This window comes from Solanum pennellii, chromosome 5, assembly GCF_001406875.1.
Source record: "Solanum pennellii chromosome 5, SPENNV200".
Taxonomy (NCBI): Eukaryota; Viridiplantae; Streptophyta; class Magnoliopsida; order Solanales; family Solanaceae; genus Solanum; species Solanum pennellii.
The window spans coordinates 40,811,785-40,824,113 of NC_028641.1; the positions used below are offsets into that span (position 1 = coordinate 40,811,785).

Consider the following 12,329-nt stretch of genomic DNA (forward strand, 5'->3'; position numbering starts at 1 on the left):
ATCTATCAAATATTATATACTAAAGTTCAAGTACGGTGACGTCAAACAGAATAACAAGTAATAACTTGAATTTGACAACAACTTATAAAAACAATTGTTACCAGTCATATATTATCTTGTTGTGCTTGAACGCTTAACTTTGAACTGAAAGTTTTCCTTGATTGCAATGTGACTTACAACATCTTGGAGTATCTCTTTTTTCATATACAACTGACCTTTTTAAATGTATTTATGAAATTAGTTTTCAATTATTCCATCCTCGTCAATTTCTATTTCATCTACTACTGAGTAGTTTCCATGTATTGGCTGTGTGAGTTCGATATGTTGTACCAATTGCATATCCTGGCTACAATTTGAAGTTGAATTGGTAGGAATCGAATTTGACAAAATTTCATCACAACTTTTCTTATTCAATGTTATACACAGAGGAAAATCAGTGAAGCAACTTTTCCTCTTCAAATTCAAATACCATCTCAAACTCCTATCGTTGTATATCTTCGTCGGAGTATAATTCTGCTTCATGGAATATTTAATTTCAATTGTATCCATAGAAGCATAAATACCAAGTATCTTCGTTATTTTATCAAGAATGGTATCCTAATTGGAACTCTCCTTTACTGTCAAGCCATCAATTATGAAATTATGTTCATTATCCCATCTACCCGCTATGTTGAACCAAAATTACAATTACTTCTTCCATGACAGAAACTTAGATTGAAAAAAAAAAATCTTGCAGAAAATAATCTTTCGCTAGATGGAAGTGATATCGATATAATAGAATTCTTAAAGATAAAAGGTAGTTATGGTTAGCATTAAATACAGGAACCGCAGAGTTACTGGTTCCTTGAATCTCTACTCAATTTTTCCCACGATCTATTTAGGATGTAAAAAGGCTATAGAAGTAAATATTAAATATGTCATAATTGTTATTCACCGAATACGGCTATATATATATATATGTAATTATTTATAAAAAAAGTGTATACTTGTGTTTTTTCCCCGTAAAATAATCAAGCAATGAAAGAAGAGAAATTAATGAGTTTGGGCTATTCTTGGCCCCAAACCCTCACTAGTCACTGCCCAACTAATTGGGCTACTGCTGCAATTGTATTGGGCTTTGAACACTATTATACAGGTCGTAACTTAACCCATTTTTCTGTAAGTCAAATTGTATAGCAACTGCATACAGTCTACCTCAACCTTTCAGCGCCTGGACCACAGCCTCCGACCTGTATTTCTGTATATCACCATATAACAAGTGTATACTGCTGTATACAACGGGTATGCAACCCTTACTTGGGCTTTTTTTGGGGCCTGCTACTTTAATTTCAGCCCATATTCACTGCCTTCAGCCCGTTTCATTACTTGGCTGACTCGATATTGGAGAGATATTCAGTTTCGACACAACTCAAGCGGCAAGGATAGGAGATAGGAGTTCATGGCGAACTTGGAGCAAATTTCACATGCAAAGAAAGTGTGTCGAGATTAGTATTCACACTTAAACTTATTCACAAGAATAACATATTTGATAAAAATACAAGAAGACATGATTTTAATTCATAACAAGGCAAACTAGACATTTTACAACAAAATGAAACTATTGCCAATGTACACTTAGTAGATTTCAAGGGATACAAATTAAGAAAGAAGAAGCATACACTTGACAATAAGAAATCACATTTTATTTAAGTTGATCAACACACAGACAAGTTGGAAACTTTAATGAGGTGACTAAAGAACATACTGATCTTATTTACGCTGATGAATCGATATGGCGGGTAAAGGTACATGTGGACAGCAAGAAACAAAACGGTATTCATCACACACTCAAATAAAAAATATAAAAATAAACACAACATGGATGCAGCTAGTTGAGCATAGAGCATGTCTCTTTGGGTATATTATGCAATTGAGAAGTCATTTTGAGGAAAAGAATACAATGAAAAATTGGTCAAACACAAAACAGAACAGAGACCTGGAAAATGCTTGCAACAGTGAACATCCATTTTCAAGCTTAGCACGAAAATTGATCCAATTTATAGGCAATCCTTTTTATCTACAACTCAATGCTAATCCAAATATCGAGGAAATTAACACGAAACTAGAACAGAAAGACCATAAGTATATACGATATTTATAATAAGCTCATATGACCCCATACAACTAATAACAAAGCAAACTAACATCATAACGGCAAGAAAACGAAGCCATGGCTAATGGTTTTGCATTCTATTTGTTCTATCATATGAGTGATATAATGGCCAGAAATAAAAATTTAAATGACATCCTAGGCTTTAAATTAAACCGTGACAATTAAAGTCGTAAGACTGACTAATTCTCACTTTATGATCTACAAAATCTACATTTTGCGGATTAACACATTAGACAATCCAGGAACACAAGTATTGGTCCACAAACAGAGAACTAGACGATATCTATAATGAACTTCCTAAATAGGCAATAACTAATTTCAACAAAGGCAAGTAACATCAGAGTGTAAGTTAAACAAGATGCCCAATTAATCCGAGATATCTTCGTAGAAACGACTCATTTAAAAAAAATATTAAAAAAAAGGCGATCATACCAGTGAAACTCAAAATGAAAAAAAAAGAAAAAAAAAAAAGAAGAAGACCAGTCGACTATGCTTACTGAGCAGTGACTAAAGACTTTAAAAAAAATGAAAATACCATAGCATGAAACTAAGAAATATTAAATAAAACAGTTTATGACTCTGGTCACAATACACCAGCAACAAACACAAAATACAACAATTAGCATTCCAGTCATATTATGAGAAACGATAGACTATTTCGGACAATGACATGGCAACACAAATACCATTCAAAAAGAAAGAATGAGACATAGGAATAAGAATGTTACCATTACCGGAGCAGCAAAATGAGACCAGACGAACTTAACTATGAATCAAATTCCACACCAAACAAGAGATGAACATCGAGAATTCTAATGAACTCCGCTAAAAGCTTCAGATGAGATGAAGAGAAATTCCAAAAATCTGGACCTAGCTTTATGGTTTTTGATACTATATTCATCAATCAAAATTAAGGAAAAAAATCCCCCGACTTACCTCTCTCAAACACAAAGAGATAAACGATCTTAATTAGATGAAGGTGGACTGATTTTGGGGGGCAAATCGGGTATCATTTTGAATTTGAAATCCGGATTCCCTTTTTCCAAGGCCACCAGTGAAGAGATTTGAAAATCCCTGAAAAGGGGGAAAAGGGTACGTGAGGGGTTGACGTTGAGACTGCTAGGCTATGGGTTTTGCAGGGTAGTTGGGCGAGATTTCCGGGTTTGCACCGGTATTTCCGCTAGTATTTCGTCTTGCGTCTGATTTTGGACGAGATGGGGTCATCTGGTTTCGTGAGGAAGAAGAAGACCAGGGCTGGGTCGGGTATGTTTGCTTTTGTGAATGTGGGTATTGTTGTTTAATGTATAAGAAAATTTTCAAAATGTCACTCACCGTCAATATTTTCGATATTTAATAAAAATGTCAAAAAAGAAACAATTTTTAAAAACACAAAGGAGAAATTAAGGGGAGAGAAAAATATTAAAAAAAATAATTATTTTAAAGTCTTATATGTTATAAAAATTCGAAAAAATAAAGAACCAATTGACAATTTATCAAAATATACCAACTTCTATCTCTTTCTTATTCTTTCACCATGTTCTAAAAAACACGCCTATCACCATTGTTCTAAAAACTTAATATTCAATTTTCTTAATTTTTTTTTTGTAAACACATTTACACTATGTTTGGATCATTGTTATCCATTGTATTGTATTGTATTGTATCGTTATTATACCTACAATGTTTGTTTTGATTGTTAATTAAAGTGTATTGTACTATTATTAAATTTCGTTGTTCCGTAACAATGGAAACCCCTAGTTTATGGAACAACCAATTTGGTGCGTTCATATTGTTACTTAATTTCTTTTTCCAATTATATCTTTACATAATTTTTCAAAATATTATTTTACCCTTTACCTTAATTATTTAAACCTAGTCAAACCTTCTACCCTAGAATAATTAATAATATTTAAGTAAATTTATAAATTACAATACAATACGATACAATCAAACCAAACAATTAGAATGTTACTAAACAACAACAAACAATACAATTTAGCCAAACATTGTATTTACCATATAATACAGTACAATAGAGTACAATACAATATAATACATTATGAAAAAACGGGTAACAATGATCCAAACAAAGTGTTATTTATCATACATTATCATATTTGAAGCAATTTATTCTACTAAGGCATCATTTTGACGTTATGAAATTATAATTTATCTTTAAAAATGTCTAAATTTTATGAAGTTATTTGGTTATCATGTTAAGGTTATGAAGTTTATGTTTCTCCTTTAAGAAATTTTCTAATATTCAGACTACAATACTCATATATATATTCATGGTATAGGTATTCATCCATCTTATATATATATTTATTATGCTTATTTCCAATATCACTTTGTATACCAAATAACTTGTATTTAGATTTGATTTTGTATTCATCCTAATGTATACCATAAAGTTATGATTTAGATTTGATTTCTTATTCGTCCTAATGTATACCATAAAGTTTTGTATTTATATTTTGATTTCATATTCATTCTCAACTATAAATAGCCAAAATACAGTTTATTTATGTATTCATTATATGTGTATTCATCCGAATTGCATTAGTCAAATAGTTTTGTATTTCATTTTGCTCATTATATGTTTATACCAATTAGTTTATCTTTGATTTCGTATTCATTCAATTTTAAATAATCAAACTACAGATTCGTATTTGGATTATCGCTTTGTAAAAATAAATTTGATACAAACTACATAACATTCAAAATACTTCTAAATACTTTTGCGAAACAACTCAATACCTAAATGCGAATGTAGATTCTACTAAATATGAAATATAAAAACAAATCATAAAAAAGATCGAAAAAATTTATTTAAAATACTAAAAATCTGAAATACATAAATATTTGATGAATATGTTAACAAGCTTACATAAAAATTAAAAAAATGACGAAAAATCCTCAATACATAAATCAAAAAATTCAACATAATGTGTGATTTTGAAAACAAAATCTCGCAAAATAAATGATGAGTTCAAAAATATCTTTATCAATTGAGAAGATTCCTTGATTAATTGATAAATCTGAAGAAATTGTTATGAACTTGAATAATTAATTCTTCTTCAACAATGAGAAAGAATAATGGTGAAATTTTATTGAGAGAAAAAAAAAGAAGAGAAAAGTGAATGATAAGGATGGTGAAAACTGAAAAGTTGATGGAAGAGAAAAAAAATTGAAAAGTGAAAGATGAAAAATAAATTTTATGGTATTAAAGCATAGGAAGTGTAAATGGGTATAGATGTAGAATTTGATTAAATGTTGGACTGTTTTGAGAAATAAAATTTGGATACAAGTTACTTTCTAAATTATTGACATTTTGTCATTTGCAATAATTATTTTAAAGTGTAGATGTTTTTACTAATTAAGTTAGGGATTGTGACTAGATTGCTAATTTTTTCTTTTTTAAAATAACACTATTTTGACATTTAACAGGATTTCTTAGCAATATAATTAACATAATATATTTAAGAAATAACAACCTAGAGAAAATCAAGGCAGAATATTTCAAATTAAATTAAGTTGCTGAAAATGTTTATTACTTTCTTTACAAAAGATTATAAACCTATAATAAGTGGTCTCTTCCTTGTTCCTAAAACTTATTATTTGTCATTGTCTTTCAAAACTAGTTATTGTTATGAAACTTTATGATAATACCTTAGAGTTTTATCTATTAAAAGTTTGATTTTTAAAAATTTACAAATTTGAACACCTATAGTTTTATATGTTATTTGACATACTTTTCTCATAGTATATTTATTTTATTTACCAGAATTTTGTATCCTTTCTTAAGTCGTATTCGTTCCAATATGTATGTTCTTTGTATTTGTATACATTCTGGTTTTCATGTTGTATTTTTATATGTTATTTAACATATTTTTCTCATAATGTATCTATTTTATTTACCATAATTTTGTATTCATTCTTAAATCATATTCATTTCAATATGTATGTCATTTGTATTTGCATTCAATATAGTTTTCATGTTGTAATTTATATAATTAAACTTGTATTTCTTTATTAGTTCGTATTCATTCCAATAGGTATGTCAAATTAATCTGTAGTTATTTAAGAAACATATTTGTATTAATTTTATTTTTTTAATTGTGTATTTTATTTTTCTCTTCAAAATTATGTTTTATTTCCTAAATCGTATTATTTTAATTGATATATTATTTGTATTTGTATTCATTCTAGTTTTTATATTATATTTTGTATAATGATAAAAAAATATTGAAAAATACAAAATCATAAATATATGATGGATATTTAAACAAAATCACATAAATAATCAAGAAATCCGTGATGTATATAATCGGAGCTTTAAGCAACAAATCAAAAAAATCAAAACGGATGATTGAACTAACCTTGCCACCTAGCAATCTGCTTGAATAATAAATAGATTTAGATTATAAGAATCCTTGGTGAGTTCGGATGAATCTAAACTTAACCAAGAGATTTAGTAAAGAATCTTGAAATTTGTGAAAAGATGAAACATGAAAATGGGGAAGAAAGATTACATGTGAAGGAAAAGGTAAATTGAGTTAGTTAATTTATTTATATTAAAATCGTTATTGGTCGATATTTTGGACAAAATAAATGACTTTTTATAAATAAAATTAAATTAATAATACAAAAATATATTAAAATCTGAATACATAAATTTTATAAACATGTGTCATTCTGCTATTTTAAATACATTTTTTAAATTGTTGTTATTTTGATTGATTAGGTTAGTAATGTTGACTTAACTGCTAAATTTTCCATTGAGGAATAAGGGCCCAATCTTATTAATCAAGTGGGTTCAAGGTGAAATAAAATAATTAGTTTTGAATTAAGGATGTAGCCTAATTGATTGAAATTGTAGTCAATTGAAATTAAGAACTTATCAAACTAATTAAATTTGTGAATTCGACTAATAATTGAATAGGACGAATTAATATAGATTAATTAATGAGCTTCTTAATTTTGATGAAATAAAATAATTAACTTAATTAATTTAAAATGTAAACTATTACTTAAACAAAACTAATTGACAAAATATTTAAATAATACTCAAGTATTTTTTTTTCAATTTTTGAATATTCATAAAATATACTAAATATATACATAATTATGTAAAACACGTATATTATCAAAAGTTATAAAAGGTGAAAAAGGTATTTAAAATAACCTACAAACTATATTTTTTGATTTGTTTAAAAAAACTAATTATTTCAAATCTTTTGAAATTGAAGAAGCTCGATGATTAATTTATATCGTGGAGGTCCGAAATTGTGTATCATCACTCATTTCACATTTCACCCTCTAACTTTGGTTGTGCACAAATAGGCACTTAAACTTGTATAAAATTATCAAGTACACATTAGTCCTATGTGACACATTACACATAGGACACCAAGTAGGAAGCAAATTGCCATGTAGGATACCACATAGGACATGTGTGTCTATTTGTTCAAATATATGCAAATTTAAGTGTCTAGTCTGCACAATCAAAGTTGAAGCACATAAATATAAAATAAGACAAAGTTATAGAGTATATTTATGTATTAGGCCAAATTAAAATATTCTATACATTTTTTTACCTATAATATTTTTGGAATTTGAACAGATCAATGCATATTAACCATTGACTACATTAGATCAATGCATATTAACCATTGACTACATCGTTCGGACACAATTGAAATAATTTCGCCAAGAACGTCTCAGTAAAATTAATTATCAAAAACTATTTTAAATAAAAGGCCTTATATATGTATACACACAAAATAATTATAATTTAGAGTTTTTCCATTCTTATATATTACTTGTATTTAGTATTCTTTTTTTTTTTTTATAAAAAAAACACATAAAGTCTTAAACTTTACATAATAATATTATTATGGGATAAGGTAAAAGTACCCCCTAAATTATGATAGAAATTTCAGAAACACACCTAAATTTTATGTCACCATCTGCATGTATACCCTAGAAGTTAGGGTATTCTTAGATTGTAGCACGGCGTACTTGACCTCTTGAAGGTCTTGTACAAGTCCTTTGACATCATTCATTGCATACACGTATGAAAAGTAGTGCGGAATTAAAACTTTTCACACGAAATATCTTAAAACATCTTTCATATTACAAATCATAGAAAACTATAAGTCTCAACATATGTCATTCTTAGACTCAAGAAAACTTGGGACACGACCCATAGTACGAATATAACAATCTAATATCTATTACAATACTTTGAAATAAGAAGTCTAAAGATGATTATGCCCTCGAGTCAAGTGAGGACATACTTCAATTGGCTTGAACGATAACTAGATTCCAAGCTTTCCTTCAAGACGCTTTCTCACCTTCCACCTACATCTTTAGATATAACAAAATGTATGGAATTAGTACGAACACTTGTACTAAGTATGACTTAATGCATAAAATCATGAAAATGGACATTTAATGGAAATATGCTTCTTTTTAATTAAAATATCATAATATAAGCATAAGAATAACATTTAACTCCTTAGAAACACATAAGATATCACATAAGCATTTTATCACTTTTTAATGAACATTACAGTGAACTAACCTCAACTTCACAGGAGCCCATTTAGCATGCAATCCCCTCACTAAAACTTATCCTAAGACTTAAGTAAGACAAAGAGAGACCGTCCATACACCCTTTCTAGGCACACCTAAATGATCCTTAAGACCACCTAAAATGGGATAAATACACTTACAATACCCCAACACACATAACATGAGATCCTCCTACCAAAGGTGATTCTAAGTTTCACGTGGGTGAGTTGTGAAGCGACCGCCCATAAAATACCTTCACACGCACCTAAGAGATCCTTTAGATTACCTAGGATAAGATCATTCTCATTTCATAAAATAACACATATATAATATGACATTATCCTTCCCAAAGGTTATCAAAAGACTTACTTAAGTAATTCAAGAAGAGAATGCCCATACACCCTCTCCAAGATTAACTAAATAATCCTTAAGACTGCCTAAGTTTAGATCATGTCTAATGTATCAACCAACTTCCCTATCTAGAGTCTTTCTTAAGACTTCCCTAGGTAAGATATGAAGTGACCATTCCTATGCCCCCTTCATACCTTAACTAGACAACCCTTAAACTACTCTAGGTAAGTACTTATTCATTTACATGCTTTTCAACTTAAGTTATTCTAGTCATTAGTTCACTTAAGAGACATTCATCACATAAGGACATTCAAGTAATAGTATTGGAGAAGACTTAGAGACTCACTCACTAACATCTTCAAAGCTTATTGTGCAATGTATAGATAACGTCCCATACTACCACCTAAACTTCATATAACTTCTCCAATACTAGTAGGTATCCCATATGATGAGAATAGACAATAAACAACATAGACCATGGTAGCTAGGCATGGAATCTGGAGTTGTAACCTACTCCGATGGAGGGTGTTCTACTTGCCAATGGTAGAACTTGGACACATCCCATGTAGGCACATGGTTAAGGAATATGAAGGTATTCTTTGTACTTTAGCCTCATCCTTAACAAGAGCTACTTCTCAAACCATACTCACTCGGTGCTAGCCTTTGTTCTCATGGAATAATTCACATAAAGGAGTACATGAAGAGGTTCCATATCTAGTTCATAACCCAATCACATTCACCTTACCAAAGAGGTCCCCTAAGGTTTCCTTACAATGGTCAATAGGATAGCTTAATGATTTTCCTAAGGATGATATTCATGCAGTTCCAGCCAATCAATCCCTAAGTCCACCATTCACACAAGAAGGATACCTTACGACTTTTGAATTCAAGGATATCATAACCTTCTTTCTAAAAGGTTCCACGTAATGACCTTCTTTACATAGTTCAAGGTCTCACATACAAGACAAGGGTGCACTAAGCTTACCTAGTCAAAGATCACATATTCACATATTATTCATGCATCAAGAAGAGGTACTTAAGTCTACCTAACCAAGACACATCAATACTTCATCTTATCAGATATAACATATCTTTCAAGTAACACATAATTAAGAACAACCAAGTCAAATTTAGGTCACCCTATACACTACCACAGAATCATCAACATAACCATCACAAGACTCATATAGCCAATTAGGAAGAATCGTGCATCAACTCTAAGACTACACACATAAGGACATAGTCATAGTCTAACATGATCAACTAATGTCAATAGAAGGAACACATACTTTCACATTACTCGCAAGTAGATGGATATGATCATACTTCACATAAATAAACTATACAAATTATCATAATATATCAAGTAATGCCGACAAGGCCATGATCATCATAATTCATAAAGTAACGCCGATGAGGCCACATAATTCACAAGTAAAGCACATAGCACCGTCACCATAAGTGGACCATACCAAGAATCATCATCATCAAAGAAATAGACTACAAAGTATAGAGAAAGTTAGGTCAACATACCATTGAGTCCAACCTCACAACTTCAATCCATAGTCAACTCAACCAACAAAATATACCAAGGCCCTTACCAATGACCATGATCCTCGATTCAATCCAATAATTCCAATACATAATGAATCAAAGATAATTCAACTTGAATTTATGAAATTAGGGCAGCATATTAACAATTCTAGTATCATTCATTCATAATTCAGTAGTTCTAATCAATTTACACAATAATTCAATAACATTAAGGCATAATTAATTCACCCATAAAGTTTTCAAATCTAGGGTTACATGAATTACATGGGTTCATAGAGTTCTTGAGTTAAAATCATCTAATTAACAACAATTCAATCAATATTCAATGATTCAAAATCTTTAATTCAATAACCCATGGATAGATTACAAAATTGGACATGTTTTTTTTTTTGAAGACTTTAGAAATCACTTTGAAGATTGACTCCTTGAAGAAAAGAGTTTCAAGGATGAAGAATCATACCTTAACTGATGTTAATCAACGAAAATTAATAGAATTTTGTGGAGAAATCAACCTTCAAGGTTCAATCTCCCTTCAAGCTTCAATGGAGCTCTAGAGAGCTCTTTAGAGGTTTTAGCTTTTGATTTTAGAATAATGAATTCATCTAGGTGTTTAGGACTTATAAACACACTTAAAATACCTAAAATACCCTTAGTAAACCGCACAATTAATTATATAGACATTGGTGAATTTACCAATTCACCCTTGCATTTTACAGTGAACTCACAGGAAGACAGACTCAACCCACGACTGCCCATCGACGGGGAGTAGGTCCACAAACGGACCATACTGGCTGTCCGTCGATGGGATAAAACTTGACTTTGGGATCTTAAGCTCCCTAGGCTTAGTCTTGACCCACGCCGACCATCGACGAGGCGTCGACCAGCCTACTGACCATCGATTGCCTCAATCGTTTGGGCTGGTCTAGACAGCCTTAGGCTCTTGTAAAGGGTCCTTTCTCAAAGGACCCTTGGTTGATCCTTGGGGATGTTTCCCCGGACATTTCCAACCCGAATATGTTCATATACGAGTTTAGGGCCTCTCACATCAATTCATCAAAAACGAATATATAAAACTCGATGAATTATACTAAGACACACAAGGTCATCTCAAGGCAAACCTTTTGAACGTCATGGACGTTCTTGGACGTTTGACCTCCAAACTTCATGAAACTTTAGACAATGCCTCCTAAACACATTTTAACTCATTTAAGGACTTCAAATATCAACACACAAGCGTTAGGGTCTAGTTTCACCTAAGTCGTTGTTGAGGTATTACTTTTACTAGGATCCTATTGCCCCCAAACTAATTTAAAATGAAATAAATACACCACAAATGCAGACATGACTGTAACAACCCTAAAAAAATGGATATGCTAAGTAATGCTTAATGTATCTAGAATGCCTATGATTAGACCGGGTTCACACGAATTGATCCGCGTAGTTACAGATTTCTGAACCCTTGCGATAGCCAAGAGAGATAACTTGGGGTGTTAGTTGAGCTAGGGAAGGTTGGGTCCATCCATGTAGGGCTCCCGAATATGAAGATTTACCTGGATGAGTCTTTACCGAACTAAAAAAGGGGAAATCTTAAGTTTGGAGGGTCTAGGGGTAAAATGGTCTTTTTCCAGGCTCAGGGTAGTACCGTAATTACCCTAAATATGTAATTAATTATTTAATTAATAATGTTGAGGGG

General features: G+C 30.8%; 1 long non-coding RNA gene across 1 annotated transcript; it reads right to left on the reverse strand.

Annotated features, from left to right (window-relative positions):
* Window positions 1-898: 898 nt before the first annotated feature.
* Window positions 899-3,449, reverse strand: LOC107018838. The gene is made up of 2 exons (XR_001456685.2): window positions 2,881-3,449; window positions 899-1,446 (listed from the first exon to the last, which is right to left on the reverse strand). It is a non-coding gene; the product is annotated as an uncharacterized LOC107018838 (long non-coding RNA).
* Between the last annotated feature and the right edge of the window lie 8,880 nt (window positions 3,450-12,329).